The sequence below is a fragment of the Cherax quadricarinatus genome, chromosome 30 (genome assembly GCF_038502225.1).
Source record: "Cherax quadricarinatus isolate ZL_2023a chromosome 30, ASM3850222v1, whole genome shotgun sequence".
In the NCBI taxonomy this organism is placed as follows: domain Eukaryota; kingdom Metazoa; phylum Arthropoda; class Malacostraca; order Decapoda; family Parastacidae; genus Cherax; species Cherax quadricarinatus.
Genome location: NC_091321.1, coordinates 8,027,221 through 8,042,220, shown reverse-complemented (window position 1 = coordinate 8,042,220; position 15,000 = coordinate 8,027,221). Strand labels below are relative to the sequence as shown.

General features: G+C 45.8%; 1 protein-coding gene across 2 annotated transcripts in view; it reads right to left on the bottom strand.

Annotated features, from left to right (window-relative positions):
* LOC128692620 (uncharacterized) overlaps positions 1-3,364 on the bottom strand; it is a 442,432-nt gene extending 439,068 nt beyond the window's left edge. Inside the window, exon 1 of one of the 2 annotated variants that reach the window (XM_053781826.2) lies at positions 2,499-3,364. The gene's annotated coding sequence lies outside the window, so the exon portion shown is untranslated. The remainder of the gene's footprint in view (positions 1-2,498) is intronic. The other variant, XM_070089877.1, reaches the window with a different exon arrangement.
* Positions 3,365-15,000: the final 11,636 nt, after the last annotated feature.

Sequence of the window (15,000 nt, the reverse complement as noted above, 5' to 3'; positions counted from 1 at the left end):
TGACATGACTTTTGCCATGATTTTGTAAACGCGCTCTTGAAGTGCTGTGGTGGAAGTGGGCAGGGGGAGGAGTGAGAGTGGTAATGTGGGGGTTGTCAAGTGGTGTGGTGATGACAAGGAGGGGGGGGACGGGGAGGCAACACACTCCTGAACTGGAAATGAACAGCTTGAGTGGTGGTGATGGATACTGATGGAGTGGATGTGGTGGTGGATACTGGTGGATGGTGGTGGATACTAGTAGTGGATGGAGGTGGAGGATACTGGAGTGGATGGTGGTGAATAGAGTGGATGGTGCTGCTGGATATTAGTGGAATGGATGATGGTGGTGGTGGGTGGTGATCGATTAAGTGGTAGTTGAAGTAGTTTTAATTGTTGTTGAGGGTACTAGGAGTGGGAGGAGGAAGAGAGAGACACAGAAGGACTTGAGGAGGCATGGTACAGAGCGCGCGCACAGCAGCTAGTTAGGTGAGAGTGAGGCTGTCAGTGACAGGTAGTGGTGGTGGTGACAACACTCGGCTACTTACCACTGAGGGTGGTGGCACCGAGTGTGTCACGTGTGGGGATGAAGGGAACTGGAAGCTCTTCATGCCAGTCTGCCGAGATACTGGCTATAAATGATGGTTTTGCCACTTACTGCTGGCTAGTGTGTTTGGGGGGGGGGAGAGGAGGAAGGTATGGATAGGGGGGTGTAACTAAGCCGTATAAGCAGGTTTTTCGTCTTTAAGCACCGGACGAGACGAATATTCGTTATCGTCTCCAACAACCTTTAGATGCAACACAGTCATCGGGCAGTAGTTGCTGGTTTCTCTTTAGTTTCAGTTTACCAGTGGATAGCCAAAGTCACTGACTGCCGCCAACTATGGGAAAACATCCCACTTATCTTAAAAAATATATATAAAATTAAGTCGTAGCAAGTGAGGTGCTGCAATACGGCATAATGGAGCCCATCCATCCCCGGCTCCATGGAGGGAGAGGCCGACAAGACAGACGGCAATTACAGTCCCAAACAGATCACAAGGCTCCTCACCTCAATGTCCTCCAAAATTGGCCTAGGAGACTGTTTCCAAGTCTCCGAGCTGGAGCTGGAGCTGGAGCTGGAGCTCAATACTATCTTCCGACTCTCGAGACTGAGCAGATTCCCTTTGCAAAGGAGTTGACTGCCTCAGACAGGTCGTCCACCACCTGCCCACGATAAAGAATGCTGGGGAATACTTCCTAGCAATCTTTCTGGTCTTATTCCGTATCCGTCTGGATATGGAATAAGACCAGCATATCAAAAGCATACGTCAAGCGTTTCTGAACGCCTTACTTTTGATAGCCAACATCCGCTGGTATATCAGCTTATTAACCAGCAAATAGTGGTCCCTGAGGCAATGATAAGTCGTACACATAATTAGACGGTGATTCTCAATCCTTGTTCTACCATGAAACCGGTTGATGTGACCCCGAGCCATCTCACCGAGGACTGGGATGTTAAGTAGGTCGCGAGGCTACTGTAGTTTCAAATTTTGGCACGTGGACAAAAATGCTTGTGAATCGCCGTTCTAGGTGTCAGAGTAAATTCCGTTGATCTCACTGTGGAAAGTTTAGCGCCCTTAGTGACTTAGGAAGGAGGTTACTTCCTAGGTCACTAGAAGTGCACACGATACAGACTTACAGGATGAAGGGGGGTGCATCACTTAACCAAGGATACAAAGATATAATATACTTGTACAGCATAAAAACCGTGGTACGGTAGCGTCCCTGGTCAACAACAACAAATTCTGCGCTCACGTCCGCTGAGAGGGAAAGCAGAGGATGTTGGTCACCTCTTGGGGAGACTAGGACTTCGTCTTAGGCCTCCGTAGTTACAGAAGGAACATATCCAACCGTTATTCCTATACTGGCAACTAATCCCTTTAATCCTCACTTAGAATATTCGTATACACACTCCATGCTGACAGTGAAAGAGGATGTCGATAACTGGTTAACAAACTGAACTTACCTTACCGATGATGTTCCAAATGCCTCACGATGAGATGACTTAAACTTACCTGCAAGGTAAATACAAAGCACTTATTAATTTAAGTCTTTCAGCGCTTTATGACCCATACGGATTTAGCGACTATTACTGTATGCCCTTTGGCTAACGCCTTCAGCAAGTTCCCCCTAGTTATATTTTTCAGTACAAACCGAAAAGTAACCTTAATATATATTTAGATAACAAAAGTGCAATGAACACTTGTCAGTACTCAATACTAACCCACATGGGAGACAAACTCGAGAGGATTAATTGGTTTGTATATTTCGATCCCCTTCTGGAATCCTCTTCAGTTGAAGAGATCCCAGAAGGGGATCAAAATATACAGATCAAACAATCATCAGTATCTTCCTGCGGGTTACTGGGCATATATTTACTTCGTGATTTATTAAAAATAATTTTTATGCCATATAAAAAAAAACTCACGGTAGAGTGGAATCAAGATTATCATTTGTACACCGTTTATAGTGAAACTCACCTTCCCAAGACGGTAGGTGATGCCGGGGCCCTAAGAGGTCCTGTGGCCCCAAGAGATGCTGGAGCACAAGAGATGCTGGGGCTAAGCATCACCTGGCCCTCAGCTGTCGCTTGTTATTCACACTTTTGTTGAATGAAACTTTTGCTTAATGAATAATACTTTTGTTTAAAAATTTTTTTTTGACACTTATTTGTGAATTTTTTGTTTGCAACACTTGTTAAAGGCAACTTTGCTTGCAACTTTTCAACACATTTGTTAGTAGTACTTGCTTAATGACACTTTTGTTAGACTTTTGTTTGCGACACTTGTTAGACACTTATTTACAACACCATTTGTTTTTAACATTTTAGGGATGTACACTTTTGTCTAACACCTTCATCAAAAACACTTTTTAGCTACATTTTCGTCAGCAATGCTTTTGTTACCTACACTTTTCTTAACAATATTCTCGTAAACAACACTCTTGTCATCAAGAGTTTTGCAATTAACACCGAAGACTGACGTATGAACAATGACGGGCTTATGTGAGCACTAAGAAAACTCTGTATACATACACATGAAGATATACACCACTAGGTGTATGGTGATTGAGGGATACACACCTCTCAGTGTATACACCCACTCAAAGAGAGACAACCTCTCGGTGTATATACAGAGAAACACACCTCTCGGTGTACATACAAAGAAACACACCTCTCACTGAATGCAAACAGAGATACACACCTCTCAGGGTATTCAATCTTGTTTACGTAGAGTAGATCACCAAGGTGACTCGTACAGCCGGCTGACACTGACGACTACCAGCTCCCAAAACTTCCATTTTCGGAGCTTTGAAACTGTTCATGAGCTTTTTGACCCGAGTCGACACCTACCTACCTACATACCTCCCCCTCCCCCTCCCTCTCCCTCTCCCTCTCCCTCTCTCTCTCTCTCTCTCTCTCTCTCTCTCTTGACACTTGACGTCTATTAATTAGTGGTAGCCTTGCTTAGGTACCACTCAGCAATCACACACATTTATGAGTCATGACTACAATATAATACGCTGCGTGAGGCATTCTTGATGAGTTTGTAATTTATTGGATATTAATATGTTCCACAGGCGAATCAATGGAGTTAGTTCCGAATTTCCGCCAAGAGTTTTAAAATTCAGTATCGTTATTATTTTTACCACGAAGAATTTTTAAAACTTTAAACTTTATCCGTCGAAAAAATATGTATTATATATTGCTACGTGTGTGAGAGGAAGGCTCCAACAAACACGTTACATGTGTGAGAGAGAAGAAGGCTCCAACAAACAAGTTACATGTGTGAGAGAGAAGGCTCCAACAAACAAGTTACATGTGTGTGAGAGAGGAAGGCTCCAACAAACACGTTACGTGTGTGAAAGGAAGGCTCCAACAAACACGTTACGTGTGTGAGAGGAAGGCTCCAACGAACACGTTACGTGTGTGAGAGGAAGGCTCCAACACGTTACGTGTGTGAGAGGAAGGCTCCAACAAACACGTTACATGTGTGAGAGAGAAGAAGGCTCCAACAAACAAGTTACATGTGTGAGAGAGAAGAAGGCTCCAACAAACAAGTTACATGTGTGTGAGAGAGGAAGGCTCCAACAAACACGTTACGTGTGTGAAAGGAAGGCTCCAACAAACACGTTACGTGTGTGAGAGGAAGGCTCCAACGAACACGTTACGTGTGTGAGAGGAAGGCTCCAACACGTTACGTGTGTGAGAGGAAGGCTCCAACAAACACGTTACGTGTGTGATAGAGGAAGGCTCCAACAAATACGTTACCTGTGTGAGAGAGGAAGGCTCCAACAAACACGTTACGTGTGTGAGAGAGGAAGGCTCCAACAAACACGTTACGTGTGTGAGAGAGGAAGGCTCCAACAAATACGTTACCTGTGTGAGAGAGGAAGGCTCCAACAAACACGTTACGTGTGTGAGAGAGGAAGGCTCCAACAAACACGTTACGTGTGTGAGAGAGGAAGGCTCCAACAAACACGTTACGTGTGTGTGAGAGGAAGGCTCCAACAAACACGTTACGTGTGTGAGAGAGGAAGGCTTCAACAAACACCTTGCGTGTGTGTGAGAGGAAGGCTCCAACAAACACGTTACGTGTGTATGAGGAAGGCTCCAACAAACACGTTACGTGTGTGTGAGAGGAAGGCTTCAACAAACACCTTACGTTTGTGTGAGAGGAAGGCTCCAACAAACACGTTACGTGTGTGTGTGAGGAAGGCTCCAACAAACACGTTACGTGTGTGTGAGAGGAAGGCTCCAACAAACACGTTACATGTGTGAGAGAGAAGAATACTCCAACAAACAAGTTACATGTGTGTGAGATAAGAAGGCTCCAACAAACACGTTACATGTGTGTGTGTGAGGAAAGCTCCAACAAACACGTTAAATGTGTGAGAGAGGAAGGCTCCAACAAACACGTTACATGTGTGTGTGAGAGGAAGGCTCCAACAAACACGTTACGTGTGTGTGAGAGGAAGGCTCCAACAAACACGTTAAATGTGTGAGAGAGGAAGGCTCCAACAAACACGTTACATGTGTGTGTGAGAGGAAGGCTCCAACAAACACGTTAAATGTGTGAGAGAGGAAGGCTCCAACAAACACGTTACATGTGTGTGTGAGAGGAAGGCTCCAACAAACACGTTACGTGTGTGTGAGAGGAAGGCTCCAACAAACACGTCAAATGTGTGAGAGAGGAAGTCTCCAACAAACACGTTACATGTGTGTGTGAGAGGAAGGCTCCAACAAACACGTTACGTGTGTGAGAGGAAGGCTCCAACAAACACTTTATGTGTGTGTGAGAGGAAGGCTCCAACAAGCACGTTAAATATGTGAGAGAGGAAGGCTCCAACAAACACGTTACATGTGTGTGTGAGAGGAAGGCTCCAACAAACACGTTACATGTGTGTGTGAGAGGAAGGCTCCAACAAACACGTTAAATGTGTGAGAGAGGAAGGCTTCAACAAACACGTTACATGTGTGTGTGAGAGGAAGGCTCCAACAAACACGTTACGTGCGTGTGAGAGGAAGGCTCCAACAAACACGTTATGTGTGTGTGAGAGGAAGGCTCCAACAAGCACGTTAAATATGTGAGAGAGGAAGGTTCCAACAAACACGTTACGAGTGTGTGAGAGAGGAAGGCTCCAACAAACACGTTACATGTGTGTGTGAGAGGAAGGCTCCAACAAACACGTTACGTGTGTGTGAGAGGAAGGCTCCAACAAACACGTTGCATGTGTGTGAGAGGAAGGCTCCAACAAACACGTTACGTGCGTTTGTGTGTGTGAGGAAGGCTCCAACAAACACGTTACGTGTGTGTGAGAGGAAGGCTCCAACAAACACGTTGCATGTGTGTGAGAGGAAGGCTCCAACAAACACGTTACGTGTGTTTGTATGTGTGAGGAAGGCTCCAACAAACACGTTACGTGTGTGTGTGAGGAAGGCTCCAACAAACACGTTACGTGTGTGTGTGAGGAAGGCTCCAACAAACACGTTACATGTGTGTGCGTGAGGAAGGCTCCAACAAACATGTTACATGTGTGTGAGAGCAAGGCTCCAACAAACACGTTACCTGTGTGTGTGAGGAAGGCTCCAACAAACACGTTACATGTGTGTGTGTGTGAGGAAGGCTCCAAGAAACACGTTACATGTGTGTGAGAGCAAGGCTCCAACAAACACGTTACTTGTGTGTGAGTGAGGAAGGCTCCAACAAACACGTTACGTGTGTGTGCGTGAGGAAGGCTCCAACAAACACGTTACATGTGTGTGCGTGAGGAAGGCTCCAACAAACACGTTACATGTGTGTGCGTGAGGAAGGCTCCAACAAACACGTTACATGTGTATGTGTGTGCGTGAGGAAGGCTCCAACAAACACGTTACGTGTGTGTGTGTGATAGTAAGGCTCCAACAAACACGTTACGTGTGTGTGTGTGAGGAAAGCTCCAACAAACACGTTACGTGTGTGTGTGTGAGGAAGGCTCCAACAAACACGTTACATGTGTGTGTGTGTGCATGAGGAAGGCTCCAACAAACACGTTACATGTGTGTGCGTGAGGAAGGCTCCAACAAACACGTTACGTGTGTGTGAGAGAGAGGAAGGCTCCAACAAACACGTTACGTGTGTGTGTGTGAGGAAGACTCCAACAAACACGTTACGTGTGTGTGTGTGAGGAAGACTCCAACAAACACGTTACGTGTGTGTGTGAGGAAGACTCCAACAAACACGTTACGTGTGTGTGTGTGAGGAAGGCTCCAACAAACACGTTACGTGTGTGTGAGGCTGGTTTGGTTAATGGGGTTTAAAGCCTATGGACTACACGAGGGTCCCAAGTTCACCACCAGTCAAGAATATTTTAGCTCCTAAAAGTAGGAATATAAGTAAACTCTCAGTATATATACACATAGAGATATACACATCTCAGAGTATATATATCCCAGGTGTGAGACGAAGCTGAGGAGCTGAAGTGAAATTTTGCAAATTGGCACCTACACGGTCCAGTAACAATCCGAAGCTTCTTCTAAGAAAGACTGATTGGTGTTGAACGTTTGAAGCTGATCGGATAAGATCAGCAGCCACTCAAAGGAAGTTCTCCAGGAGAACTTATTGCCAGTCAACCATTTTTAAAATGATAGTAAAGTAAATTTTTTATATTACTTTTCCCATTTTATTTGTTAAATGAATCAAAAAAATAAAAAAAAATATTAAAATTTCTACACCAACTTTATCAGAAAGTTTTTTTGCCCAAGTTTTTTTCCCTTGAGGAAGTTGAGCTGTAGCTCACGCAGGGAAGAGGCCAGGAAGTGAGGGGAGGCGATGGGAGGTGAGGTGAGGGGCTGGGGAGTGAGAGGAGGGGCTGGGGAGTGAGAGGAGGGGCTGGGGAGTGAGGAGAGGGGCTAGTGAGTGAGGAGAGGGGACTGGGTGAGTTGGGGAAGGGGCTGGGTGAGATAGGTAAGGGGCTGGGTGAGGAAGTGGAGGGGCAGGGTGAGGGAACTGAGGGATAGGGTGAAGAAACTGAGGGGCAGGGTGAGGGGGCTGAGGGGCAGGGTGTGGGAGTTAAGGTTAGGGTGAGGGGGCTGAGAAGCTTGGTAAGGGAGGGGAGGATCAGGGTGAGGGAGTCCATTGCTAGTCTTTAGTGAATTAATGGCGTGTAAAGGTTACCTGTCCCGTCATCCCCTTGCCTGAGTTAACAAGATTTCTTTATGGTCAGGTTGTGTGTGTGTGTGTGTGTGTGTGTGTGTGTGTGTGTGTGTGTGTGTGTGTGTGTGTGTGTGTGTGTGTTTGTGTGCGCGCGCGCGCGCCAGCCCGCATTATTTACCGCTTGTCAAAGGCACTTGCCGATAGACACTTGTCCTGATTTTTTTTTGTGTGAATGTGAGTGTGTGTTATTTACCGTTTGTCAAAGACACTTGTCGATAGACACTTGGCCTGATTTTGTGTGTGAGTGTGGGTGAGTGTGCATGTGTGCGAGTCAATAATTTCAGTAGCAGACTACTCTCTCTCTCTCTCTCTCTCTCTCTCTATGTTGCTGTGATTGAGGTGGTCTGGTCAGCTGTACTTCCTGTCCTGATGCTCTTCATTGAAACTCATTCAATCCTATATACACGCTAAGCTTTGACCTGGGTGAGGCTGGGGGGGGGGAAGAGTCAAGAGGAGGTTGTTGGGGGGAGGGAGGGAGAGAGGAACGGGAAAGAAGGAGTGACGAGAAGGATGCTCGAAGAGGGAGGGTGAGAGAGAGGAATGGAAGAGGATGGGAGAGATGAATGTAAGAGAATGGGAGAGAGGAATGGAAGAGAATAGGAGGAAGGAATGGAAGAGTGTGGGAGAGAGAGAGTTGTGGGATGGAGTGGGGGGGATACCAGAATTTAGTGGGACGTGCACTAAGACTCTCCACTACACTAAGACTCTCCACTACACTAAGACTCTCCACTACACTAAATCACAACTACAATACGAACTAACACTATACCGAGAATCACCATTAAACTAAGAATCACCACTCCACTGACAATCACTACTACACTAAGAATCTCTATAACACTAAAAATCACCACTACTTTAAGAATCACAAATACCAGAAGGATCGCCACTACTTTAAGAATCACCACTATTCTAAGAATCACCAATACCCTAAGTATCAACACTACCCTAAGAATCACCAATATGAATAAACAATGTCTTAAGAATCATCACTATGAATCAACACTACCTTAAGAATCATCGCTAAGAATCAACACTACCTTAAGAGTCATCACTAAGAATCAATACATCCCCCACTGAAAACCAGGGGTGTCGTGAGTACAACACACTAAGTGTCAGAGGCCCAAGACTCTTCAGTTGCCTCCCAGAATCCTTAAGAATCATCGCTAAGAATCAACACTACCCTTAGAATCACCATCACGAATCACTACTACCGTCTTCGATAAAGGGACAGCCGGTAGACCTAAGCTGACGACATGTTGACGTCACATTGGGTAGGCCTCGACTCTCCCATTGTGTGAGAGTAATGGACAGAACGCTCTAAGAAGGGAATCCAAGCGCATTTGTTGGGTTTTGATTCGATGATTCAGTCGTCTTGGAGGAGCTGGGACGAACTAAAGGGATTTCCCGTCCATGATTCCAAGTTTTGTGTCACCGATGGAGTTTTGGTTTCAATCGGTGCAGGTGTGTGTGTGTGTGTGTGTACCCACCTATATATTGCTGCAGGTGTCGATTCACTGCACCTGGACCGGTCTCTTCACTGGTCGCTACTAGGTTCATTCCTGGCTTCAAGAGCGTTATCGTACCTCTTCTTAAAGCAATGTATAAGTCCTGCCTCTATCATTTCATTCTTCAGATTGTTCCACTTTGACATCTCGAAGACTGAAGAAATACTTCTTAACATCCCTATGAGTTATCTGAGTTTTCAACTTCCAGCTGTGCCCTCGTATTCCTATTTCAAATCTCTGAAACATTCTGCTCCTATCCACCTTGTCAGTTCCTCTCAGTATTTTGTGTGTCGTTATCATTTGTCCTGTAGTCATCCTGTCTCCCAGTATCATCAGGTTGAATTCCCTTAAGCCTCTCCTCATAGGACATACCCCTTAGCTCCGGTATTAGTCTTGTTTCAAACCTCTGCACTTTTTCCAATTTCTTGATATGCTTGACTAGGTGTGGGCTACATGCTGGTGGTGCGTACTCCAATATGGGCCTGACGTACATGGTGTACAGTGTCGTGAATAACTCCTTACTTAGATGTCGAAAAGCTATTCTTAAATTTTCCAGACGCGCATTTGCTGTAGCAGTTATTTGGTTGATGTGCGCCTCAGGTTATATGCTCGGTATGATATTTACCCTAAGATCCTCCTTGAATGAGGTCTGCTGTCTCTGCACCCCCACCCGGTGTGTATGTGCGCGTGCCCGTGTTTGTACTCGCCTATATGTGATAGTATGAGTCGAGCCACAGCTCGTTTTGTTTGTATGTGTACTCAACTATCTGTGGTTGCAGAAATCGAGTCACAGCTCCTGACCCCGCCTCTACGCTGGTCCCTACTAGTTGCAGGGGTCGAGTCACTGTTCCTGTGTGTGTGTGTGTGTGTGTGAACTCATCCCAAATAATATTAAACAAAGCAATCCAAAAGAAGAGAGATCCAGTGAGCTCAGTGAATACATCCTCTCATCCCTTTCATAATGTCAAAGCATCATTCTTATGTATAATAAATTTTAAAAATATGCAAGAACACACATAGCATCAACAACCATGTCCATCAAACATTCAAATATATATTTGAGTTAGCGATTTACGAACTTTTGCATGTTGTACAAAGTTACAGAGAAGATATTTGTGGCCGAGACTCTTGAGGAGCCATTCATGGGTGGTTTAAGATGCTAGTCATCGTGGGAGATGACAGTCATCTTGGGAGATGCCAGACAAAGGCATCACTCTGGTCACTGCCTCACTTTCAGTGTTCCTCTAACCTTTGTGATGGCACACCAAATGCTAATCGCAAGATGTAACTTTCTATACCGGCTTTACCATATAGGTAATGCAATACTGCTACTACTACTACTACTACCACCACTACTACTACTACTACTACTACTACTAATAATAATAATAATAATAATAATACCACTACTACACAGGGATAGTAAGTATACTATCATAAATAGGGACGAATTATAGCATTTTCCGGCATATAAGGCGCACGACAGAAGTATCATAACTGCAAATCAGTAATGCTTTTCAAGGGTTAATTACCCTCTTACTTTACGCTAAAGCTTAATCCAAACCCTGCCCTTGACCCTGACCTTGAGCATATAAGGCGCAGGGTGATTTTTCAAGACCTTTTGTGAGAAAAAAGGCGCGCTTTATATGCCGGAAAAAACAGTACATGGGCTCAAATAACCGATCAATTGAATGTGAGTGATATTTTGTTTCTCAGGGAAAAATAGTCTCCTGAAGTGGATCTCTGTCGAATGATGACCTGCGCAGTAATTACGCAATTACTGGTTTACCAGTGTTGGGTAACAGTGGTTAATCAACCACTAGTTTACCAGTGTTGGGTATCATTGGTTAATCAACCACTGATGTACCAATGTTGGGTATCATTGGTTAATCAACCACTGATGTACCAATGTTGGGTATCAGTGGTTAATCAACCACTGGTGTGCTATAAAAAATAAGAGAGGATCATATAACGTCTAGAGAACCTGGACTGGAAGTGGGACAAGCAGACCCAGAGACTGCCTAAACATGTGCAGTTACTCCCAAGACTGCTTGGTTACAGTTACCTCTGGAGACTGTGCTACTTCTAAAGGCTGGGGAGAGACAGAGGTCTCTAGGGGGCGTAACTTCATCTCCACGATGGAAAGGAAGAGAAACGGGATAGAAAGGGAGAAGAAGGTTGTGAGGGAAGGGGGTGAGAGTCTATCTGTCCTGCGTACGTATCATCTTGACTGAATTTAACTATTCTTCAACCATTCAATGAAGTCTGCACTGACGCGATGTCTGATATCATTCCTGTATCAGCCCTCATCCTATTCCATCACCGTCTCCTCATCCACCTCTATTCATACTATCATAATCTTTTCATTCTCTGCTTCACTTTTCTCCTTATCTGGCCTCCATTCCCACTTCTTTTATTGCATTATTTCTACTTCTCATCTACGACCTTCACCTCTCTTTCGGTTATTTTCCTCCTCCTCATCTTTGTATCATGCCCCTCATTGTTTCTTTCTCCTCCTCCCCTTCCACGCCTTTCCGTGGCATCATCCTTCTCCTCCTCTTCCTCTGGCATCCTCCTCCTCCTCTTGCATCCCCCTCCTCCTATTCCTCTGGCATCCTTCTCCTCTTCCTCTGGTATTCTCCTCCTCTTTCTCTGGTATCCTCTTCCTCTTCTTCCCTCTGGCATCTTTCTCCTTCTCCCTTTGGCGTCCAATTTTTCCTCTTTCCCTTGCATCCTCCTCCTCTTCTCCTCGCGTCCTCCTCCTCTTCTCCTCGCGTCCTCTTTCTCTTTCCCTGGAATCCTCTACCTTCTCATCCCCTGATGTCCTCTTTCTCTGACATCCTCCTCCTCTTTCCCTGGCATCGTCCTACGCCTCCACTATCACCAGTCCTGCCCTCAACACCACCCTTGTCTTACCTGATAAATATCACCTCACTCCTGACGTCACTCAATAATTTCGACCTCTGCGTTTCGCAAGTCTCTCTCTCTATCTCTTTCTCTCTCTCTCTCTCTCTACACACACACACACACACACACACACACACACACACACACACACACACACACACACACACACACACACAAGGAGGAGGAAGAGCAGTGATGTATAACCCACCACAGAACAGCAGGAGGCCAAGGCAAGAGTACGACGAGAGCAATAGAGCGATGGTTGACACACTGGCTAGAGTGGCCAGAAGAGCTCATGCATGCAGGGCAAAGCTCCTGATCATGGGTGACTTTAACCACAAGGAGATCGATTGGGAGAACTTGGACCCACATGGGGGCCAAGATACATGGAGGGCTAAGATGATGGAGGTGGTACTGGAAAACTTCATGTGCCAACACGTAAGGGACACTACAAGAGAGAGAGGAGAGGATGAACCAGCAAGGCTGGACTTAGTATTCACCTTGAGTAGTGCAGATATCGAGGACATCACACATGAAAGACCCCTTGGGGCCAGTGACCATGTGGTTTTAAGCTTCGAATACACAGTAGAGCTACAAGTGGAGGGAGAAGCAGGAAGGCCAGGACGAATGAAGCCAAACTACAAGAAAGGGGACTACACAGGAATGAGGAACTACCTGAACGGGGTTCAGTGGGACAGAGAACTGGCAGGGAAGCCAGTTAATGAGATGATGGAATATGTAGCAACAAATTGCAAGGAGGCTGAGGAGAGGTTTGTACCCAAGGGTAACAGGAATAATGAAAAAGCCAGGATGAGCCCATGGTTTACCCAAAGGTGCAGGGAGGCAAAAACCAAGTGTGCTAGGGAATGGAAGAAATATAGAAGGCAAAGGACCCAGGAGAATAAGGAGAACAGTCGTAGAGCCAGAAACGAATATGCACAGATAAGAAGGGAGGCCCAAAGACAATATGAAAATGACATAGCAGCGAAAGCCAAATCTGACCCGAAACTGTTGTACAGCCACATCAGGAGGAAAACAACAGTCAAGGACCAGGTAATCAGGCTAAGGAAGGAAGGAGGAGAGACAACAAGAAATGACCGTGAAGTATGTGAAGAACTCAACAAGAGATTCAAAGAAGTGTTCACAGAGGAGACAGAAGGGACTCCAGAAAGACGGAGAGGTGGGGCACACCACCAAGTGCTGGACACAGTGCACACAACCGAGGAAGAAGTGAAGAGGCTTCTGAGTGAGCTAGATACCTCAAAGACAATGGGGCCAGATAACATCTCCCCATGGGTATTGAGAGAGGGAGCAGAGGCGCTATGTGTACCCCTAACAACAATATTCAATACATCTATCGAAACAGGGAGATTGCCTGAGGCATGGAAGACAGCAAATGTAGTCCCAATCTTTAAAAAAGGAGACAGACATGAAGCATTAAACTACAGACCAGTGTCACTGACATGTATAGTATACAAAATCATGGAGAAGATTATCAGGAGAAGAGTGGTGGAACACCTAGAAAGGAACGATCTCATCAACAGCAGCCAACATGGTTTCAGGGACGGGAAATCCTGTGTCACAAACCTACTGGAGTTCTATGACATGGTGACAGCAGTAAGACAAGAGAGAGAGGGGTGGGTGGATTGCATTTTCTTGGACTGCAAGAAGGCGTTTGACACAGTTCCACACAAGAGATTGGTGCAAAAACTGGAGGACCAAGCAGGGATAACAGGGAAGGCACTACAATGGATCAGGGAATACTTGTCAGGAAGACAGCAGCGAGTCATGGTACGTGGCGAGGTGTCAGAGTGGGCACCTGTGACCAGCGGGGTCCCGCAGGGGTCAGTCCTAGGACCAGTGCTGTTTCTGGTATTTGTGAACGACATGACGGAAGGAATAGACTCTGAGGTGTCCCTGTTTGCAGATGACGTGAAGTTGATGAGAAGAATTCACTCGATCGAAGACCAGGCAGAACTACAAAGGGATCTGGACAGGCTGCAGACCTGGTCCAGCAATTGGCTCCTGGAGTTCAATCCCACCAAGTGCAAAGTCATGAAGATTGGGGAAGGGCAAAGAAGGCCGCAGACGGAGTACAGTCTAGGGGGTCAGAGACTACAAACCTCACTCAAGGAAAAAGATCTTGGGGTGAGTATAACACCAGGCACATCTCCTGAAGCGCACATCAACCAAATAACTGCTGCAGCATATGGGCGCCTAGCAAACCTCAGAACAGCATTCCGACATCTTAATAAGGAATCATTCAGGACCCTGTACACCGTGTACGTTAGGCCCATATTGGAGTATGCGGCACCAGTTTGGAACCCACACCTAGCCAAGCACGTGAAGAAACTAGAGAAAGTGCAAAGGTTTGCAACAAGACTAGTCCCAGAGCTAAGAGGTATGTCCTACGAGGAGAGGTTAAGGGAAATCAACCTGACGACACTGGAGGACAGGAGAGATAGGGGGGACATGATAACGACATACAAAATACTGAGAGGAATTGACAAGGTGGACAAAGACAGGATGTTCCAGAGACTGGACACAGTAACAAGGGGACACAGTTGGAAGCTGAAGACACAGATGAATCACAGGGATGTTAGGAAGTATTTCTTCAGCCACAGAGTAGTCAGTAAGTGGAATAGTTTGGGAAGCGATGTAGTGGAGGCAGGATCCATACATAGCTTTAAGCAGAGGTATGATAAAGCTCATGGCTCAGGGAGAGTGACCTAGTAGCGATCAGTGAAGAGGCGGGGCCAGGAGCTCGGACTCGACCCCCGCAACCTCAACTAGGTGAGAACTAGGTGAGTACACACACACACACACACACACACACACACACACACACACACACACATATATATATATATATA